This window comes from Cavia porcellus, unplaced genomic scaffold (assembly GCF_034190915.1).
Source record: "Cavia porcellus strain 051 isolate PalLab524CR breed Dunkin Hartley unplaced genomic scaffold, mCavPor4.1 scaffold_10, whole genome shotgun sequence".
Lineage (NCBI taxonomy): Eukaryota > Metazoa > Chordata > Mammalia > Rodentia > Caviidae > Cavia > Cavia porcellus.
The window spans coordinates 56,511,933-56,535,862 of record NW_026947493.1 but is presented as its reverse complement, the minus strand read 5'-3'; the positions used below and the strand labels follow the sequence as shown (position 1 = coordinate 56,535,862).

At 40.4% G+C, this 23,930-nt stretch overlaps 1 protein-coding gene across 1 annotated transcript in view; it reads left to right on the top strand.

The window, feature by feature from the left end:
- Fabp12 (fatty acid binding protein 12) overlaps positions 1–23,930 on the top strand; it is a 61,856-nt gene that overhangs the window by 20,698 nt on the left and 17,228 nt on the right. Inside the window, exon 2 of the mRNA XM_063257499.1 lies at positions 2,196–2,295. The gene's annotated coding sequence lies outside the window, so the exon portion shown is untranslated. The remainder of the gene's footprint in view (positions 1–2,195; positions 2,296–23,930) is intronic.

Here is a 23,930-nt window from a genome sequence, read left to right as displayed (position 1 = left end):
GCAGCAAGAGCTGCGCTATCTTGTCTCCTTTATTGATTACCATAGTACCCACAAGAGATTGAACCATAATTTTAATGTGTCCTGTGTAGTCTGAGTCTATGACCCCCGGGACTACTATGAGACCCCGAAGGGCCGTGGAGGATCTCCCGATCACCAGACCCACGGAATTTTCGGGTAACGGTCCCTTAAAGGTGGTTTCAACCACTCGAACACCCATATCAGGCACTAATATAAGTCTGGAGGCGACACTGAGGTCCACACCTGCTGACCCAGGGGTGGCCCTTGTTGAAGGCTGCCATCCTGAGCTGTCCTGTCTCTGGGGCGGGGGCCCGCCTGTGAAGGGGGCCCCCTCTGGCCGTTTTTTGGCCCTCTAGCATCTCGTCCACAAATACGGTTGCCCTGAGCATCAAAGACCGACCTACACTCCTCAGCTTTGTGTGATCCCCTCTTGCATCGCCCACAAACATATGGTTCTTCATTCCTAGGGCGAGGCCTAGCATCTGTATTGTTTGGGCAATGACGTTTAATGTGTCCTAGCTCCCTGCAGGCAAAACACCCTTTAGCCTTACATTCCCCTTCTAACCCGCGAGGTCCCCTCTGCTGTACAGCCGCGACCAGGAGAGCAGCCACTCCCGAGTTGGAGAGCGGCCCCCCTATCTCTCTACATATCCTAATCCAGGCGTTGAGGTCCTTGTTCTTATGAGGAGCTATCGCTGCCTTGCACTCCTTTGTACATTGCTCAAAAATCAGCTGCCTTACCAGCGGTCGAGCCACTCCCGGATCAGAAAATATCTTATCGGCAGCATCTTGCATTCGGGCCACAAAGTCAACAAATGGCTCTGTGGTACCCTGAATTATTTTTGAAAGACACAAGGAGGCTGTTCCGGCACCACTTACCTGCTTCCAGGCGCGGAGCCCTATGGCGTTGATTTGTTCATAGACAGCGCCGGGGAACTGAGTCTGATCATCAGCGTGCCGACCTTCTCCCATAAGCATTTCCTTGTTCCACCCCCGGTTTCCCCGACTGGCGTTTCTCTCAGCCTGCTCCGCAGAGAACTCTGCGTACCAGGCTCGCCAATCCAGGTAACTACCCGAGGGCAGACACGCCTTTGCCAGCTGAATCCAGTCCGCGGGGGTGAGGGGCCCAGAAGACAGGTTCTCCAGCATGGCAATGGTGTAAGGCGCAGTCGGCCCAAAGGTTGTAACTGCATTTTTAAGTTCTCTAATCTGCTTTATCTCAAAAGGCTCCCATGCATTACGTCCCTGGCCCATAGCTACTTGTACAGGAAATATCCCGTAGGGGCCACTATCTATCCCAGGTGGTGGATGTACCTCATGAGACAAACGTCCCCCCTGCCAAAGCCGCCTGTAAAAATACCGACCCGCCGGCGGCGGAGCATAAGACGGCGGCCGTGATTGGGCGGAAAATGGGGGCCCGTGCATCACTTCCTGTTCTGGCGAAAGGGAAGGGAGCTCCCGGGCGGCCGCCTCGCGGCGAGGGATCGCCTCCGGGAACAGCCCCCAAGGTGGGGCGGAAGGCTTCGCCTCCCTCTCGCGCCGGGGAGCGCTCAGGAGCTCTCTACTCCTCCGCAGACCAAGTTGAGCGGAGCGCAATTCACGGCGCAACGCTGGGAAAGAACCCTGCGACTCCTTATCGAGCGACTTAGGCTCCTGACAGCTGGTCTCTTTGGCCTCCTTGCCATTCAACTTTCCCTCGTCCTCGGAGTCAGACGACTCCGAGGCTAGAGCCCCGTCCTTCTCCTTAGCATCTTTGTTCCCCTTGACGGGCCCCTCTCGGGAGCTCCCCGACTGGGCCTGCTCAAATACCCTGCGTACTTTTGTAAGCTCTTGAGAGCTTTCTCCACAACCACCCTCGCTCTTAGTGTTGCTACCTAGCATGTTTCCCATCTTTTAATATGTTACTCACCGCGTGAGGCCCAAGGAATCCGCCACTTACGCGTGAGCCTGAGGGGAGTCTAAAAGCCCTGTAGGTGCGCGCCACCCAGAGCCCAGGCTTATCCCCAACTCACCTGTCTCGCAGCTCTGTACTGGAGCGCTGTCCGCTGTCACGTCTCGGGGGTGATCAGTCCCCGTGCGGGCCACCAAATGTCGATGTCGCTCCTGGCCGGCAGGAAGGACACACGACAAAGTCTGGCAGTAGACAACCTTTTCTTTTATTTTCCTTCTCCGTACAGCCTGCCCTGGGATCGCTCCCAGCCGAAGCCTCCTTTGGTCCGCTCCTTTGGTCAGCCTCTGTGGTGTGTATAGGAGACTCCGATTGTCTCTCCAGCCATGGTGAGTGTGGGGGATGGGGGGAGATTGTCCTTATGCACCTTTATGGCTCTTTGTTTTCCTTCTCCCTCTGGGGAAGGATCGAATCCTAGCCTTCTCCTTCCTTACAGTGTCCAGAGTAGACTAAGAAAGGGCAAGCCAGAAGACCAGTTCTCTGTTGGTGAAGAATAATGTTCATGTAATCCTTGTGTCCACTTGGCCTCAGTGGAAAGTTGGGCAACTCCTTCTACCACGTGCCAATGTGTTCTTACGTAACTGGTTTTGAACTCTCTGACCAGGCTCCCCGTGCTGCCCAGGGGCCTCTGCAGGCCTCTTGCCCAGGAGGACCAAGGCTGTGAACCCCAGGATGTGCTTTCGGGCCTCAGCACAGAGCACGTAGGACAGCGGGTGTTTGTCTGATTAGGCCTCCATACGATTCTCAAGCCAAATTTAAATAACTTTGAGGGGGAGAAAAAAACTTTTTCACTTTCCAAATGCTTCATTTTCAGTCCTTTAAATTGCGGAGGGAGCATGCAATAGAAAACAAAATCAAAAATATAATCCTACTTTTGAAAAAATTAACATATTTAATTCAAACGTCAACTAGGATCTCCCTGTGATTTGAGAAAATACTTAAGGATTTGAACTTATTTCAGACTGAGTAAAACAACCCTTACTTTCTGAAAGTTAACACAAGCTTACAACACTATTGCATGGCTTAAGATCAATTCTATCTGGGGAATTGTTTAGTTTAGAACTACTTTTTGTTTATTTATGGCAGAATTGGGGTTTGAATGTAGGCTTTTTTGAGTTATATCCCCAGGCTTTTATTTTTTATTTTGGGACAGGGTCTGGCTAAGTCACCAGGTTTTCCAGGCTGTGATCAGCCTCCCATGGAGCTGGGATTATGGCATGTAACCCACACCTGACTAGAGCTCCATATTTCACAAACAACTTGGAAAATTTGACATGGATTCAGAAAAGAATGATTAAGAGAGTAGGGAACCAAGTAATATGGAGGAAGTTCAGCTGTTAATGATCTTTTATGTGGAAAAAAATACTTGAGAACACCTAGTATATTAGCCATTTTGAAATATTTGGAAGATGCTAGATTTATTTTGTCACTATCAGGAAAGCGTACATATCTAATAATCAGGAAGTTATGGAAAAATGACTTCAACTAATTTTAGTAAAGACCATTCTAGAAACTGTTATCTTTTAGAAATGAAATGCAGCATCTAATGAAGGAAGGTTTCTTTTCCCTAAATGTTTTTTGAGTGACTAAATTCTAAGCAGTATTTCAAGCACTGAGATTTAGCGATGAATAAACTCAAGAAAAGGACTGGTAATCAAAATACTTGGGATCCTCTTATTTGAGCATTCTATATTCATGGATTCAATCCATTATAGATCAAAAACATCTTTTAAAAGTTGTTTTTGTGCTCAACATGTACAAACTTTTCTCTCTTTAGTATTGCCAATTGTTTACGAAGCATTTACTTTGTATTAGGTATTATGAGAAATCTAGAGATGATTGAAAGTATTCAGGAGGATAGATACAGGATATATGAAATTACAACTACCACATACTTCATTTTTATACAGGGTACATGAGAATCTGATGGTTTGAGTATCTGTGAGGAGTCCTGAATTATATCTTCTGTAGACACTAAGACACACATGTGTATCTAATAAATTCATTCAATAAATATTGATTGGTCTTCTTCTATGTGCCAGGCACTATTTAAAGCATTTGGAATAAATCTGTAAACAAAATGCATGAAAAATTCCACTGTCCCTTGTGGGATTTAAACAAAGCAAATGCTTTAATTTCTCACAAATCTACTAAGCTTTGCTTATCTCACTGTCATTAACCTACTTCCAAGGATTAACACTATTAACTGCTCCAGAAAGCTAATGAGTATCTTTCCATCCTCCAGCTCACTCTGTACAGTAGTCTGACTGAAGATTTAAGTCCAGATCTGATTCAATCACTCCCCAGATTAAATCCCTGCTTCAGTTTCTCATGCTCCTGCACAGCATCTGCTCTCTTCTCCACCAGATCTGTGAATTTACCCTCTTCAGCACTGGGTCTCCTGAGTGTGGGTCTGCATACCTGAATGCTACCTGTTCCTGTTACACTGAATTCCCAACTGCCCTGGAGGACCTGCTCTCCTTCTCACGTCCGGAGCAGAGCTGTAATTACTGTCCTCAGCCTGGAATAAGCTTACCCGCGCTCCTTTTTCTTGCCATGCTAATCCATTCTCCACCTGATTACTGATTACACCGCATTCTCCCAGGGATCCCTTTGCTGAATCCCACAGATGAGCTAAATGCATTGCATTGAGATTTCCTGGCTCCCCGCAGCAAATGTGTCCCTGACTTAATCACAGATTACTGCTATTGCATGTTTGCTTGTCTGTACCCAAACTGCATTGCAAAAGTTGTGTCACAGTGTACTTTTTGCCTTATTCTCTGCTCTATCTTGAGAAATAGTATGGTACAGGGCCCAGAGTGCTACATGAAAGAATATATGTATTAAGTTGATATTTTGAGGCACAGCTACTCAGACACTACAGTGACAAATAGGAAACATTATGGACAAAGAAACGATTTGTTAAAGTGAGAATGATTTTTTTCCCCTCCTTCATTCAAAATCATTGGAATAATTATAGGAATGAAAAGATAATTTGGCTAGACAATGTATTTTTATCTCATGCAATTACTAGGATTTAAATGATAGATTCATTTCTCCTGCTTTTTGGAAGAAGTGAATTTTCTTTGAACCTGTATCTCAGAAATATATTAACTTTGATTCTCAAATATTGAGTATTTTGGGGGGGGCACCAAGGTATTGAACTCACTGTCTCATGCTTGCCAAGCAGGCACTTATGCCACTCAGCTAAACTCTCAGCCTTGAGTACTTTTAAAAGAATGATAGAGAACTCAGGGACTATAAGGAAGTGAATCACATCTCCCAAACCCCGCAGGTATGTTCTGTACCTTGGAATGTGACTGTACTTGGAGATGGGCCTCGATAGAGGTAATTAAACTTCAATGACATCATAGGGCTAGGTCCTAATTTGCTGCCACAGGTGTCCTTACAAAGGGATGGAGAGACACCAGGGATGTGCAAATCTAGGTGAAAGACAATAAAGGAACCAGATGGAAGCTGCCACCAGCAAACTAAGGAGAGAGGTCGTTGAAAAGCAAACTTTCGTCTTGGACTTCCATCCTACAGAACTGTGAGAAAACACACTTCTGTTACTCACTGGTGCAATTTTGTTATGACACCTTAGCAAGATAATGCAATAACTTGCAGGTTTCTGCAGAGGAATTCTCCATAATCTGTAGCTGTTCAAACTCAGTATGGTATAAAAGAATTACTGCATTCTTGTCATGAGCTGTTCCCTGATTTAAAAAAATATCCGTAGGGTTAGTTTCAAGGAAGTGTAGAAAAGCACACTCTGAGACAGATAAAATACATAGATAAGTGTGTAGAGGGCTTTGCCTGTCAGAATTCATTATTTATTATGCTCATGTTATAACATGGGTCCCAGAGCCTAGTATCTTCGCAAAGTTTCTCAGGCTTCAAATTCCCTAAATCCCTCAGGTTTAAACCTGGCAATGATTTTTGATTCATCTTTTTTGTCTTAACCACCTACATAGCCAGCCAACAATAAATTCTTATTGATTCTTATTTCAAAATGCCTGTCTCATACGCACATTCTATTGCTTTCCTCTGCACAGTCTACAGAAAGCCCAAAGTTCTCATAAATTTACTGATAAGTTATTGCCAGATAATCCCACCAAGTTCTTCCTCCTCCTGTCTTTCTCTCCCATTCTGTTGCAGTCATCCAGCTAGCATTCACAAATGTCACGTTTTTGAAGCTCTGCTAAGGAGCTTTGGGGTGTCCTCACTGTCTAGAAGTTAAAACTATAGACTCCTTAACCTGGAATCAAAACACTTTCTAATTTAAGGACAATAATCTAATTTTATCTTTTGAGTGGATGCGTAGTGTCTGGAAAGAAAATGGGTCTCTCCTTGGCAATGTATTAACCCAGCTTTCTGTCCCAGGACTCCACACTATCGTATGTAGATGTTGCTGACCGGTTTCCTCACTTCATGGTGTTCCCTCCTAACTCTGTTCCTTTTCTTCATGCTCTTTCTCTTTTTGTAATACTGTCTTTCTTTCTTGCCGCTTATGTTTATTACACTAAATTCTGTGACCTTGATAAAGCCCAATCGACCTCCACCACCCCAGGCAGTTTTTCTGAACAAAGCAATCCTACCTCTCTCAGATCAACTCCCATGGATAATATAATTTGAACTGCTCAATTTTGTGTCTTCCCAGTAAAATGTGCTATTATGTGTATGTGTGCCATTAGAAGATAGAAGCACCTCTGTTTTTATTTATGCAAGCCATAATGATTTTTGAGAACTCTTTTGAGTTTTAGGATCATAACTATAGTTAAAATAGTTGCATTTGGAGAGAAACGTAAGTTCTCAACATTCTAGTGCAAAATTTAGAGACATTTTGTACTACAAATTTTTGCTTTGTTGTATTTGTTGAGGTAAATATTGAAAGGATTTTGCTCTGGACACTGTAGCGGTGGGAGACTGGAAGGCGGAACCAAGGGACTTTATCTTGAGGTCATTTTCCCTGCCCCTAGGCAATCTACCTGTGGTGGGAAATGAATGGGGAATGGGCTACTTGTGCATCAGTAATGCCCCTTAGGTACCACCCCAGACCAAAGCTATATGTACGCCCCCTATACCACATGTCAGGCAGAGAGAAAAGCCAGACCTCAGTGGTCGTGGAGTTCTCTCTTTGTGTTCTTAGAATAAAGGTCACTTTTATTTCATATTTCTATCTTTATAGCCGTGCCAAAAATTCTATCAAATATACTTTACTTAAATCTCCCCTACACTGTGTCAGAAGGTACAGGCTTTAAATACATTTCAAATCCAAGCACAATGTTTCATAGTGAACCTTAAATTCTCCCTTTTAAGACTTCTCATGAGATGAGTTTTCAGTGTGTAAAATGCACTAGCCAATCATGAGCAACAACCTGAGCCTGGATTCTAGGAAAGCAGGGAGCCTCTCTGGATGAAGTCCAATACTTACAGGCTGTAAAAAGTTCAACAGTAACAGAGAGGACCAACCAAATATCAAAGAATATGCATCAGAAATGGAGTAACAGTGACTTTAGCAATGAGATTACTGTTGCCTGGTGGTTCTTAATTATAGCTTCACATTAGGACCACCTATAGTGTTTTTTAAACTTCACTTAAAACAGACTCTGGATGGATGGGGTATGTGTGGGGATGGGTCTCAGGCTTAGTATGTAAGCTCTACAGGGGATCTCAAAGAGAGACACTTTTAAAGTTCACACATGGAATGGTTAAGCAGCAGCAGTTTAGATGACAGCATCCAGAAGGCATCCTTAATGTTATAGCAGAGAATATCTTGGTTGTCTGTATTTTTGCCCTGTGTGGGATCCGTTTCAACCCAGACACTATTTATCCACTGAAAGGGAAGATTATCCAGGCTTACTATCCAGTAATAGTAGTCAGGCCACTCAAATGAGAAAAGTTACCTCTTCTGGGGCATTTAATGGCTGACATTCTCTAAAGCATTTTACAGAGAGGCATCACATGCCTAATATTGACTGAGACTAAATGAACTAAGCAAATGTATGTCACTGATAAGGGTACATCTGTTTGGTGCCCTCTTCCATCTCTAGACTAAGTGAGCTCCCTCTGTCATTTCCATGTGTGCCCTTTAATCATTGCACTTCAAGTTTGTAAGGATTCGTGTGATTATTTTTTCTTCCTTTTACTCCTGTACTATACAGGAAGCTCAAGGAATGTAAAGTCTATTCTTTCACTCACTACATCCTCACCCAAGCTTGCCTGTAACAGAGATTCAAACAGTATGATTAAGTGAAAGATGGGTGGGGGAAGAGGAGAGCTGTAAACTGTTGCACTTTGCATGTCTCCTGGAAAATCTTTTACATCTAATAACAATATCCACATGTAAAAGACTACCAGAAAAAGAAACTACAGGTTCAAGATAAAATAAGAAGAAAATCTAGACTGCTTTGGAACAGAGAAAGATGCCACTTAATTACACAGCTTCAAAACACTATAACAGTTACAGATTATTTCAAAACACCCTTGAAACAAATCCATCTCTTCCTGTGCTTCTGGTAACATTAGAGATGCAAGATGCATGTAAGAAAAAATCTTTGAAAATCAAGTTAGGACAGTTGGTTATAAAGTTCCTAGTGTTCTTTGTTTAAATCCTGAAGTATAATTGCATCCATTTTTTAAACCCCAGGCTATGTTTCATGGTTGTTACATCAAAAGAGTACAGATTCAACATGTCATAAAATACCAGGAGGGCATGACGTTGGTGCCCGTGCCAAGAAATAGAAGTCTACTGCCTCATTATTCGGTATCATCTTCTACCCTGCTGTTCTTTATTCCCAGGATAAATCTGTGGTTTTTTGCTATAACAGTGCAGAAAACTCACTGCTTAGCAAACTTCTCAATTTCTGTTCTAGTGAATTTCATGTTTCTGAGTAAATGCTTCTCTTCCCTTGGTGCCAGTTTAAAGAGCAAAGACCTTGGGGATTAACCCACGCAATCTACTGGTGTTTCAGTGCCAAAGGCGAAACCTTGCTCTTTAGATTCTTCTCTCACAAAATTCTAAGGGCCCAGTCAAATGAATACCCAGCTCTATCACCTGCCCATCAAGACCTGCTTCCAACTAAATCTGTCATCTTCCTAACTTTTTTTTCTGTATTAACAAGAATTTTCCAGAGAAATAGAATCAACAGTTTGTGTGTGTACAGAGGAGTGAGGGAAAAATAACACACAATTGTGAAGATGTAAATCGAAAATGAGGGTTGGACGCTGGGTGTGGTGGTGCAAGCCTGTAACCCCAGCACTCAGGAGGCTGAGGTAGGAATAGCTCCATGGATTTGAGACTAGCCTGGTCTACAAAATGAGGTCAAGGATAGCCTGAACTGCATAGTGAAACTCTGTCTCAAAAAGGTTAAAAAAAAAAATCAGGGTTAGACTAACAGGCTGGAGACCCAAGGGAAATCTGTAGTCAAAGTCCCAAAGGCAGTCTGCTGACAAAATTCCTTCCGGTTTGGGGAAGGTCAGAGTTTATTGTTTTAAGAGTCTCAACCGATTGGAAAAGTTTCGCCCCATTGTGGAAGGATTGGGTTCACCCTATTGTGGAGTGTAATTTGATTTACTCAAATCCACCAATTTAAATACTGGCCTTATCCCAAAAATTCCATCATTATCTCTAAGTTGTATGCAGTCTGTTTGGAGAGTAGTGACTTAACAGACACCAGGATCTAATAAATTGAAAGACTCTCAATTCGAGATGTGTTTAAGGATGATTTTAGATTTTTAAAAAGTGCTTAAGATTTTCACTTCCAGAGGTTATGATTTAATTGCCAGGCCTGGCCCTTGGGCACTGGTATTCTTTAGAGGTTCTGCAGGTAATTGTGTGTTTCCACTAGGGCAGAGAACCACAGCTCCAGGTGAAACCGATGACAGGGAAGCACCCTTGTCCCTTTTTGTGTGATGGGATATCTCAGGTGCCCAGTGTCATGCCAGTCATGTAAGAGGTGGTCAAGGATCAAGTAGCTGAGGCAGGGGATGTAGCTCAGCAGTGCAGCTCCTGCCTGGCAAGTGCAAGACCCTGAGGTTGATTCTCAGTACCTCCACTATAAAATAAAATTAAGTATTTGATTAAATACATCAAATATTTCCCCATTTTCTAACTATATGAATTTGTGAAAGTACTTTTATTTCTCTAGATCTTTGTCTTTTTTGTGTGTGTTTACAAAACGGGGATAACAATGCATCTGTCAATAAGGTTAGATGATATGATTAATTTGGCACATAGTAGATGCTCATCAAAGGTAAACGTATTCTCCTTTATAAGTTTGTGTTCTGATTCTATTTCTAACGATTGTAGAAGTGTTAATACAAAACTCAAAGTACATGTGAAATGTGTATGAAGTGAATGGATGAGCTATAGGAAATTAATAATAGATCATAGTGAATGATTTAAACTGATACTAAAATGTAATAATGTCTGATTTTAAATGTTGGCTTTTGGGGATCCATCGTCCCACTCTAGGCCTGAGATAAGACAGAAAATTATAATTGCAGGATATGTTGCAATTATTCTTATTAAAATATTTCTGCCAGGGCTTACAAAATGAAAAAGCAGTTATAATTTATGTGCAATTTCTCTTATTACAATGAGTGCCTAGTAATTAAGAAACTGGAATGTGATCAAATGAACTTGTTTGGTTTCAAATGTTACTTGCAGTGTCTTGCTGGCTTTTCACTGCGGCTCAGAGACCTTCAAATTTATCACGTTGTACCAGGACTAAAAGTGTGAGGAGAGACAAACCTACTCTTAACGGTCCTTTTCTTTGTGTATGGCATGTGTGTGAACCTTGCATTTGTCTATGGCATGTGCACGCGTGCGCGAGTGTATGTGTACACACACATATACACTCTGTCTGTGAGAACACGCTCCTTGACACTCAGGACATGAAAGTGAACCTGGTCCATGTGTCAGGACTCTGCTACCACTGAAGAACTACACACTTCCGTTGCTAACTTGTTCCTAGCTGTTCAACTTTTGCTTTTCTTCTTTCTTGCTGCGAAGAACAGGAAACTCTTTTTTTCTCGTTATTTAGAAAATAAACATAATGAAATTAAAGGTTTTTTTTCAAAGACTCTTACAAATATGTTTGAACAAGTAATACAAGCCTGGGAGAAAAAGCCTGTACTTTAGAGGTCTGCTCCAGAAAGAAAGCTGAATGTTTGTGACTCAGGGAGGGTGTAGGTCCCCGCTGGGCTGATTTAATATAACAGCAAAGAAGTGGAAACTTAAATAACTAACAAACCATGCAAGGTTAACTGGTGACATTTTCTCACAGAAATCTTCTTGTTTGGGAAATGACGTGGGGAATCTCTGTGCAGAGTGGTTAATGCGTTTAAATGTTTGCTTTACTGTGGAAACTGCGGTAAAGTTCACTGAGAACTCTCCCTGTTTGTTTCTAGATCATTCTAACAATTTGTTTAGATCACTCCTCTCTAGAAGTTTTCCATTACTCTGAAGATTGTCTTTGCCCCTACTCTATGTTCAAGACCTTTTCATTCTCAACACCTCATATGTAACTTTCTAAAGCCTTAAATGTTAATATCAGATGTTAAAATCCGAGTCTAGACATTTTCCATAGAGAAAATTAACATAAGGCATCTATCTACCTTATTTTATGGGGCAATGTCTTATTCTCAGAGGGTACATGGAGTGATCAGGAGTACAGGGAATATTTAACTCTTTAAAAACTATGATAAGACACATTGCCATTAATCCCCCTCAAAATACTCACCCTCACTTTGAACACATCGTTGCATTGTTCTTGCCAGTTTCTGAAACAGTTCTAGAATTTCTCTTTCGTGAGTGTCTTTAGTTGAGCTGTTATGGCTGCCACAGTGTAGTGAATGTTTTCCAAAAGTTTACCTTTCACTGTCATTTTGATTTTAGGGCAGAATCAGAGGTTGCAGAGTGAAAGCCAGGTGTCAGATTCAGTAAATAAGGTGGGTAAAGACACACCAAAATGTTGACAGAAATTTCCATAAACGTTTTGAATGTATATAGGACACTGTGACATGACCTTCCCAAAAGAGAACTTTTAGAACTGCTTCAAAAAGTGCCAAGAATGGCAGGATAGGTGTGTTTGAAGTGAGGGGGAGTATTTTGAGTGGGATTCATGGCAATGTGTCTTTTACTATATAATTTTTTAAAAAATTTATTTAAACATTCACCAGATGTTTTGATCACAACGTGTATTTCCTCAGCAAAATTTGAGGATGTTGACTGAAGAGAACAAATCAAGATAATAAATAACCCCACATTTGTTCAGATCAGGCTGTCACCAAGTGAACGGTCCAAAGCAATTTTCTTTTTTGTTGTTTTTTTTTAACTGTCAGCTTTTTGGAGCTTGGATTTGAAACTGTGAGTAAGAGACTGTGAAGCTGACCTCCTTTTTCCCCTCCTCATTTGCCACTGTCTCTGCCATCTCCTTCCTGTTCATTGTCCCTAACTGGTAAGTCCAGCAATCACCTTTGTCTCCTGAGGATCCCAAGTCCTGCACATTGTGTATTTCCCAGGCTTTCCACTGCCTTTTTCCCCTTCCTCTCTGATTTCCTGCAATGTCATTCCCTTTGACAGCTCTCCCTGTTTCTGATCTCTGCCTGTTCAAAGCTCTCCTCCTTTTCCACATCTTTTGAATGCCTGTGGTTCACAGTTCATTAGTCTCAACTTCTGGGGGCCCAAATGATTCCTTAATTTTTATAGCAATGAACACTATTGTTAGTTCTCCTATATCCTTCTTCTTTCCTTGTTTTATTAACATTTAGTGAAGTTTGGGCTTTTCTTCACATGGTTTCTGACATTTTGTCACTCACTGGTAGCCTGTCCAAAGAAGAATCCTTTGGGAATGCAGGATTCTTCTAGTCCCTGCTAGCATCTCTGTTTCTCTCTCTCTTTTTCTCTCTTACACCTTTCAAAAGCAATTATGATGAAGGCTTTATAGCTTAGCACTAATTAATCTATTCCTTAATATGGACAATTTAAACTTTTTCTGAAATAGAGTGCAAGGACCTTAGGTCCATTTCTATAATTTTATTTTCTTTTGTTTTTCTAAAGTCTATAGAATACAGCCCAGTGAATAATCCAAGTTCAATTAGCCTGATTCATTTTACTCTCTGAAATGATGAATAATTTAATATACGTATAATAGTAAGCCATACTTTTTTTAATAAGCAGATTGAATTCTTTTAATATGTCAGAAATCCAAGTAAATTTTTTAGCCTAATTATCAGTGGATGAAACCAGGCTTGAACACAACTAGACAGAAGTTGTGTCTGTGCGCTGTACTCTGTCTCCAGGCATTTTAGTGCCATATTCGAATGCACATTTCTTTTTTTTTTTTATTCTAAGTTCATGTAAATTGCACAGAATAGTGGATTACATTTTGGTGTACTGCAACTTGCATATAATATACATTGATTTTTTTTTTTTTTTGGAGGTACTGGCTTGGCTTCCCAGAGTCCTAAGTTCCAACATGGCGTGGATCTCAGGAGACACTGCTGGCTCTCCCCCTGGAAGGGCTGCAGTGGGCTACACTACCGCCACTTACCAGGGAGGGGAGGTGCTGCCTTAGCTTCCCAGAGTCCTAAGTTCCAACATGGCGTGGATCTCAGGAGACACTGCTAGTTCTCCCCCTGGCAGGGCTGCAGTCTGCCACCCTGCTTCCACTTACCAGGGAGGGGAAGTGCTGGCTTGGTTTCCCAGAGTCCTAAGTTCCAACATCAAGCCATACTTTTTTAAGTGCAGCAGTAATCAAATGGGTTTCTTTATTGCAGGGTCTTAATCATGCATCTTTATTTCTCTACACCTAGCCTACTGCCAATATTCTACATGTGTTCCATAAATATTGCTGAACTAATGTGTTTAAAGATATTTAAAGATTTAAACACACTAATGTGTGTTTAAAGATATGAAGACTGTTTTCAAAAATTTCAAAGGAACAAGTGACAAGATTGGTTAGATTTTTAATCTGAATTTTTATGATACCACAAGCAAAAATCAAAGAGAAAGTTCAAGGACAAGGACACAAATTCCAACTTTAACAAGGGAGAGTTATTCAACAAAATCTCCCAAGGTGCATTTTCTGTTGTAGAAGGAGGAAGTTGAAGCTAGATTTTGACCATGTAGAGGAGTCTGTTCCACAGATGTTACTGGAGCACCCGATCTGTGCCACAGAGGAATCTAGGTTCCCACGATATTCGGCATAGTAGACATCACCATGCATCCTTTCATAGAGCTGCCATTCTTTGTGGTGATGAGAGGATGCTGATAAAGAAGTTAATAAACATTACAGCAACCCTTGTGATGTGTGTTAAGGAGAAAGTGAAATGCTGTGATGTTTTAGAAAGTGACCAGTAGGGACTATTTCAGCCAGGAGGCCAGAGAGTACTTCCACAGCATGAAGCTACAGAACGCAGTGAGCCATCTGACAGGGCCAAGGAAGAGGGTCCTAGGCAGATTGACTAGCAAATATAAGCACTCTGCTGCTTAGATGTAGAATGTCAAGAATATAAAAAGAAAGTAGGAAACGGCTTTAGACGGACATCATAAAACACAAATAGGTAAGACTTTGGGACTCCAACTTTTTTTTTAAAGAAGTTTTAATTTTTAAGCTTTCTGAAATATTAGTTGAATATTCTAAAAGATTAAACAACAAATTATTTTAAAATGTATGACACCATAGTTAATATTTTTCTTTATCAATGTAGAAAGGAACTAACACTACATTTACTGTCTTGCATGTAAAAACCAATTCTTAGCATATTTTCAGGTTTTCTTTTCTTTCTTGATAAACAGACAAGAAATCTACCTGCTTGTGACTTTGGTGGGACAGTAGCATTCAAAGAGCTACTCAAAAGCAGGAGGGTACTTATAAAAACCAGCGTTATTTCAATAAGTCACCAGTGCACTCTCACTAAGATCTGTAACTTATCTTCAGGGGAGATGATGTGATCCAGGCAGCAGCTGGTGGAGCTGCAAAGCAAGATCCCAAGGGCATTCAGGCATTTCAGTCTGATGCTAAAGCGTGAGATCTCAGTGCCTTGATCATGTATCAAGACTAAAGGGATGAATCCAGAGATGAGAGTGGTTTGTATTCTTTGAGAGCTGTCTTTCCCTAGAGATTTCCAATGGATACAAATTGCCTGTGAACTTTAAAATAGAGAATTTGGGGGGAAGAATGAGTGCTTTGAATGAGGCTGTTGATTAATAAAACCATTAGGGCTGGGGACTTAGCTCAGGGACATAAGCACCTGGCTGGCAAACACAAGGACATGAGTTCGATCCCTGGTACCAAAAAATAAATAAATAAAAATAAAACCACGATTATAACTTCTTCTTCTTCTCCTTCTCCTTCTTTTCCTTTTTCTCCTCCTGCTCTTTCTCCTTCTGCTCCTCCTCCTTCTTCTCCTCTTTCTCCTCTTCCTCCTTTTTTTCTTAACTATAAAACATTTTTAAACCTAGTTTGGAATCTTGGAAAATAGAATCACCTTCTCACATTAAAAATGGAAAGGTACTAACTGAAGGTTGTCCTTTAATACTTTGAAGGGTGTTAAAAACATTTGCAGACATGCGTGTTACAAGAAACTAAGCAATCTCTTATTTTAAAAAAGGCAAGACTTCATGATTTCATCATTTTTCCACTTTTTTTGACTACACAGTTTTTCATAAAGCATTTTACAGAACTAGTTGTTCATGAATTTAGTTTGGAAAACTGATACCTTATATTAATTTACGACAGATGTCTTAGATTCTAGATTCCATTTTAGTCAACCTTCCCCTTAAAGCAGTTTTTCTACGAACAAAAAAGCCCAAAATCTCAAGATTTTACTTTCTCCTTAGCACACATCACTGAAGTTGCCGGATCATTAACTCCTTTAGCCATGTTCCCCTCATCAACTCAAAGAGCATCAGTTCTATAAAAGAACACACACTGCTGTCCACTTTAACAAATTGTTTTTAAAAACCTCTTTGATGTCCAAGGATACCAACTAAGCTTTCGGATCTAGGGTAGATTGGAGCACAGTTTGCTTTCTGCTCACTCTCTGTCCCATCCTCTTGTTTACTTAGACCTAGTGCCTTGCTTATGCTTTAATACCACAGAAAATCACCTTTACTTCTGGCTGGGCTTCTGTAATACTTTGGACATTTCCTATTTTTGGCACTTAAACAATGTTTTGCATTCTTTTGATTGCATACTTCTCTCTCCCACTAGACTCCATAAGAGCTGAGGTTGGATTTCATTCATTTTCGTATTACAATGAGAAAAAGGAGTGCCAGATGCATATTGAGAATGATAAGTTACACAAAATGTAGCAGGCCTTTCCCTTCTGCTTTAAATGACAGGACCTCTCATTGCCTGGTTCATCCAAAAAGGCATTATCTGCTCCCCACTGTGTTCACAGTTTTCTTTTTCTTTTTAAATTTTATTTAAAGAAAGACTAAACAAAACAGAAAATAGGTAGAAATAATACATACGTTCAGAGAAAAAAATAAACAGTAAGAAATCACTAGTTGATGTTTACATATTGTCATTTTACAAATAGTTGTTCAAGATACAAAAATGGAACATGTAAAGTGGGAATTCAAACAGCAAGACTGCAAACAGTTCTGTTCAACTGTCCAACAAAATCTTAGTAACATGGTTGTCAATCCTATACACTTAAACATACATGCAGTTACCCATACCTTCAATTATGTTGAGATTGAATAAACCCAAGCAGGCTAATATCTCCGAACAAAGAATAATACTATTGCTGGGTTTCACATTATGACACTCCAGGATCAGCACTGGGTATTTTAGTGTCTCTTTTTCTTCAAAGCATCTGTTCATTTCATCATGTGTCATAAGATCAGCTCTCATAAACTGTTCATAGATTCTACACATGCATGAGTCTTAACATGCATTTCTATCCTTTCTGTATTAGAAACAAAACAAAGCATATTCCTATAAACACATGAAACAAAATAAACATATAAGATGGTTGTACAAAGAATTCTACCCTGGTTCCCATCTCTCGTTATTTCCAATAGAATTGGCTATATCATCAGACATAGTATAATTGAATATATCAGTACATAATAGTATTAATAAAAACACAACTTTAGGGGCTGGGGATTTAGTTCAGTGGCATAAGTGCCTGCCTTGCAAGCAGGCAGTCATGAGTTTGATCCCCGGTACCGATAGAAAAAGGAAAAAGAAAAAAAAAAAAACCCACAACTTTGTATATAGTATAGAACTTCAAAAACTGGCAGTTATCAAACCAAAATGTGTATTGTAGAGTCTTGTCATCTTCAGTGTAGTTGCCTATATTCTCAGACTTGATAGTATCAATCATATCAGTTTTGAATACAATCTTCTCTGCCTCATTCATGTTATGCTCTCTTTTGCCATCAGTTGTCTGCTTATCTTCTTCATTCTGTTTCCTGCTCCATTCACTGAGGCCTCTCTGTCACTGTTCCTGGAATCCTAGTACTTTTCTCTCTCTCTAGAATCCCCTGCAGTATTCTCTGTAGAGTTGGATTGGTGGTTGCGAATTTCCCAAGTTCCTCTTTGTCTTGGAAGCATCTTGTTTCTCCATTAATTTCTAGAGACAGTTTAGCAGGATATATCAATATGGGATGGAGGTTATTTTCTTTCAGGGCTTGGAGTATTTTGCTCCAGGCTCTTTTTGACTTGATGGTTTGTGTCAAGAAGTCTGCCATTATTCTGATGAGCCTCCCTTTATAGGTTATCTGTATCTTGTCTCTAACAGCTTTTAATATTTTGTTCTTATACTGAAGTTTTGGGATCTCGATTATTATATATCTGAGTATAGCTCTGTTTTGGTTGTAGGTGGCTGGAGTTCTGTATGCCTCATTTATCTGGATATCATTTCTTTTTCTTATACTTGGGAAGTTTTCCTTTAATATATCTGTGAATATTCTTTGTATTTCATTTTTGGTTACTCCTGCTTCCTCACTCATGTGCTTTATTCTCAAGTTATGAATCCTTTTGTTGTCTTCTAGCCTTTGAATTGCTTCTTTCTGGTTCATTGTTATTTTTAAGAGGTCTTTTCTTTCATGATCATATATCATAAATCATTCTTCAAGTTTCAAAAGGCTAACTTTAGTTTCTGTCAAAGCATTTTTCCAGTTTTCAATAGAGTTTTTAGTTTCCTGTATCAGAATGTGTATCAGAATATCGTTTCCTTTTCCTGTGTTTGGGATGTTTTCCTTAATTATTTCTGTGAATAGCCTTTGTAGTTTCTTTGTTTGTACCCAAGCTTCTTCATTCCCATTCTTTATTCTCAAGTTATAGATCCTTTTGTCATCTTCTAGCTTTTGTTTTGTTACTGCTTGTTTCCTTGTTATTTTTTAAAAGTTTTCCCTTTCATACTCCCACATTGCAAAATTGTCCTCCAGTTTGGATAATCTATCTTTAGTTTCTTTCAAGCTGATTTTCCATCTTTCCATAGAGTTTTTAATTTCCTGGTGATCTCTTTGAATCTGCTTCACGTATTCTATATATATTTTTTTTAATATTCTTCATCAAATGGTTCTTTCTTTTGAGTCCCTTCTTCCATCTGTGTCTGCTTGAGGGGTGCTGAATATCTCTTGTATTAATCTTCTTATATCTTGCTTTATTTGGCTAAATATTTCACTTTTGAACTCATCTATGAGGTCCCAAATATATCTCTTTATGTTCCCTGGTGCCGTGTCTGATATTGCATGTTTGCTGTTCTCATTCTCCTTTGTATTTACCTGTCCTGGTTCAATGTTCTCAGGGTTGGGACCTGGGGACTTTTTGTTGTTGCTTCCTCTTCCCATCTTTTTTGCTTCTACCAGGAGGCCCCAGTTTCTTTCTTTGTTGTTTACAATTCTTCTGAAGTGTGTTGGCTAAATCTGTGTTCACAGTTTTCTTGTCCTGTTCTTAGTATGGGCTGCATGCTTTCCCCCAAAAGGGTGCATTCATACTGGAGTCTGTGGAACCTGGGAATGTGGTATCACTTGGGAAAAATGTTCTTTGCCAGTGTCATTAAGATTGTTGAGAATGTCTTAGATTCTCCAGATGGACCCTGAATTCAATGACAAGTTTCTTACAAAAGACAGAAGAGAAAACACTCACAGGGAAGAAGGCTGTGTAAAGCAGCCACAGGTCAAGCGATACCTGGGCCCACCAGAGGCTGAAACAGGAAGGAAGGATTCATCCCAGAGCCTTTGGAATGTCGCTGTTGGCATCTTGTATTCAGACTCCTAACCTCTAGCACAGTGAGCCACCCAATTTGAGGTTAATTTGTTACAACAACCCTAGAAACCTAACATACCCTCTACTCTGAGCCACTCACAAGCTGCTATCCCAGTGTTTCCATTTATGTTAGGTTCCCTGTAGCTCTGCCCCTGCTGCTCTTTACTCTCTACCTCAGACTCACCTCTCCTTGTCTAGTCCACTGGGTTTCCTTTTATCATATAGATTTTTATTTCCTATGCTTCAGATGTTTATTCAGTTTTCTACTGGACATTTTAAACTGGTTATTCAAATAGCACTCATACATCCTTTTTTTTTTTTATAAAACTGCCTTTTTTTTTTTGTTTTAGTTGTTTGAGACAAAATTTTGTTATGTAGTTCAGGCTTCCCTTGAACTCACAATGTAGCCCAGGCTGGTCTTGAACTCTCAACCATCCTCCTGCCTCAGCCTCCCAGCTGCTGGAATTACAGGTGTGTGCCACCAAAGCCCGTTAAAACTGCTTTTGTAATGCTGTTTTCTGCCTGGTATCATCATCAGAAGGGAGTAACTTCTGAATTTCCACATGTTATCAGCCTAAGAAGACCTTACTGAATATCCCTTTTTGAATGATAGAATTTATTCCTCTAACTATAGAACAATTTTAGATAAAATGAAGTTACTGAAAGCAGAGTTTACTCAGCTGCACTGAGACAATTAACATTAATATCATTACCACTGATATAGTTTATTCCAGTCATTGCATTACACATTTTTAATATTTATGATTGAAATACGTATAATTTTACATGCTCATACATGAACAGGTTACCAAATCATAGTGTTTTTCCATATTGTTAATATTTGCTTTCGGCATTCCTGAAACGAAATTCCTCATAAGTTGCCAACAATTTCCTGAATTGAGTTCAAAACAGTACTTGCTTCTCATCTTCACTTAGACTTGAACCAGATTGTAGCTGCTAAACCAGTTTTCCACCTTGTGTTCCTTCCCAGGGGCGCCATCATCAAAATCGCATGAGATGACGTATTCTCGTATGAGAGCCACTCCACACTGCCCAGACCTGTGGAAGGATGATCATATTCAATTGTTCCTGGAATATCACCTTTCACCTCAGATTTCCCAGTTGATGTTAATATGGGAGGAACAATGACTCATGCCCTGCCTACCCCGAAGCAAAGTTAGTTTCACAAAGCACACAAAGGATCAAAAAGCCAAAAATGGAAACACTGCCTTCTGTGACAGTATGTTCTACTACTGTATATTTTATTGCAGTTTTTAGACTATGGACAGTCAAGATGCTAAGATCAATCATCTTCAGTTGGCAGTAATATTAAAGTAGTCCACAAGTCTATTGATAGAGTCATGGACTTTCTTCTTATGGATGATCCAAAAATTAAGCCTGTTCGCCTTGGGCACAGGCTGCTTCTCCACAGTATTGGTCAGTGCCTCCAGTGGCATTCACTGTTTTCCTCCCAAGCTCTTCCGTCTCCTAGGTTTTGCAACTGTTTTAGTCACGGATGTTGTGAAAGACACTAATCTCCTGCCTATCCTGCACAAAACGTGGGAAAATTCTTTCTTTTCTGATTTCAACAGCAAGATTAGAGTTTTAAAAAAATTAAAAGAAATAAGAAATACGGGTTAGAAATGGACACACTGATGGCATATGAATTGATTATCTAAACGCACATTTCCAGGCTGGTGTAGTTTGAGAACACTCAGCAAGCCAGAGAGTTGCACGCTGGTAATCCATCACCTATTGATCACCGTGGGAGTGCCTCGCCCCACCTCGACCTTTTCATGACTCTGCAAGGCATGGATCACCTATAGGACGCAGGAGTATCTGGTCCCATCCAGATCTTTTTCATGGCTCAGCAAGGCTAGGGAGTCTACACACTTCTCCTCATGATGTTACAGTACCTCCTCCTCTTTACAGTACGTTACACCATCATATTCTGCACATGCATCCCATGAAGACCCGTGAAATTTGACTGTGCATGCGCAGACTGCAAACTACTTCATTTTTCCTGACTTCCAACTTTCAGACTACTCTGCTCCTTTCCTAAAACAATACCCCTAAATCCCATCCTTAGGGAGCTACAGTCCTGACTTGAGACACCTTTCCCCTCACATTTGGCTACTTCACTTGGTAACATCACTGTTTCCTTAGTTTTGCCAATTTGTGAAGTTTCTCAGGCTTTCTTGTGACTCGTGACCTTGACATTTTGAAGTGTTTTTAGACCCTTCCTGAGTTTTTTATTCCTGTGTCTGATACCAAATTTGGGTTATGGGTGTTTAGGAAACAGTGGAGGTGAAATGCCTTTTCATAGTACTGTATCGGGGTACATAACACCAGTGTGACTTGATCCTGGTGATATTCAATTTAATCACTTAGTTAAGGTTTCTAATGATGCTAGTTTCTCCTTGTACATTCTGTTCTTTAGAAATGAGTCTAAATGTGGAAAATGGTTGTCACTTGAGCATGCATCAGAGTCATTTGACAGGCTTGCTGAAACATAAATTTCTAGGCCCCTTTCCCAGAGTTTTTGATTTAGAAGCTCTGGAGTGAAAGCCTACACACTCAGTAGTTGTTAAGTTCCAACCCCGAGATTTAAATAATAAAACTTGGGATTCTAAAGCAGAAATTAAGAAACTTTTTTCATAAAAAGTTGGACAGAAAAATATATTAAGATTTTGTGGTTCATGATGTGTTTATTTCAACTATTCAATGTTGCTATTGTAGCCTGAGAACAGCCAGAGATAACATACAGTAGCTTGTGTGACTATGTTCTAATAAAGATATCTCCATGTGGCTGCAGGATTTGATACAGAAGTCATAGTTTGCCAATTCCTGCTCTAAAATAACTTGTACTCCCACTATATTGCTAGATATCCATGTGGAAATACTAGGGAAGTTAGAAATACTTTGCATGTCTCTTTCAATCTTCATTGTATACCCAGTGGTGGGAAAGACCCAGTGTGAGGATCTTTCACTTAGGTGCTAAAATGTTTATTGAATTAATAGCAAATGAGTAAATCCTGAGTTTTCCTCACATGCCAATAATTACAAAAACAAAACAAAACCAAAATGCCCTGTACCTTGCCCAGCTGCAAAACACTTCAAAGTGTTCAGTTGAAACTATTCAAGTTCAGCACAGTAAATGCCAGACTTATGAACAAATTCCTTTCTGGGAGGATGTTCATAAGTCAAATCCATCTGTGAGCCCAACAAAGTGAGTCTTACACACCCTTGACACAAATATACACTGTATATGCTTTGTGTTTCTTAGCCATCCTTTCCACAGCATCACTGCTTTTCTTGTTTCTTGCACACATACTGGACTCTGATTGAGAACTGTGCTACTGTGCACAACAGCACAATGGTGACAGTATCCAGGAAAAAGGCATGAGCTACTTCCTCAATTTGTGTCTAAGAATGTTCATAATATGAGGTCCACTGGTATCTGTGGAAGTTTGCGACTTGAATGTTAAGTCAGGGACTTACTATATGCAAAAAGGCTAGAAACAATTGTATGGTAGGCCTTTCTTTTCCTTCTTTGTAAGAATGTTACAAATCTATACTTTTGTAATTGGTCAATAAAAGCATCATTCTGTAGAAAGAGAATTTATGTGTAGTCAGAAATCAGACGATTATGTTCCATATGAGTCCCAAAGATAGACCATACACCAGACCATCAGGATTGCACCAATGAGAGAGACCACAGTACCGCCAAAAGTTTCAGTGGTTGCTTTTCTTGGGTTGTCACAGAGTTTGGCCCATTGACATTCACATGGAAGAGCAGAATCATAGGTATTATGGGCCAGAAAGCAGCACTTCACTGCCAGGAGCCAGGAGACTGTAGTTACCATAACAAGGGGCAAGACTGCAGGCAAGTTGAGGGGAGTTGACTTGGCAATATTCATGAAAATATTAAAAGGACATTGAATCCAAGAAAGCGAAATATATGGCTTGACCAGAAGGATGATGCCGAATATATATTACTGAAAGCTGGAAAGAATAAAGAAGCAGCATGCTAAGGTTGGTCACCCCTATAGAAAGTCATGATCATTTGCTTAGATCCCAGACTTTGGCCAGTTTCAGACCCAGACACAGCTGACCACAGATGTAGCAGACCAACAGGGGAAGAATGCTGAAATACTGTGATGTTAATGTACTGTGTTCATTCCAGTGATATACCAAGTTCATCCCAGGAATGCATTAGAAGCTTCTGCTCTGTGTCATAATCAGTTGAGATCAAGACTGTATGGACACCTGGCATGGCAATGTGTGGATCAGATAAGAAAATCAAGAAGTAGCTAACACACAGAAAGTCTTGGTAAGACACACACAATAGAGGATGGAAAATTTTAGGGATCTGCAGGAAATTAGGGCTACAGCTTGAGGTTTATGATTGCCAAACACTGTATGGAGGTGTTCAGGACAAAGCCATGCCAGCAGCAACATAGACTTACATGCCTCATGAAAGAGTTTGTGATATGTTACCTGAGCCCAAAAGAGATGGAATCCTCAACCATTCTGCTAAGACAGAATGTGTCAGGAACTATCCATTATGAGCTGGGTTCTGTGAGACTCATAGAGGCAGAAAGGCATTCAGGTATGGTAGCAGCCCATCATAAGATTAAATTGGTACATCTGGGATCAGTACTGAGCAAGACGAGAAACCATAAGGGAATCCAATGACAGAGCACCCACACCTTTATAGGTCCCATGTA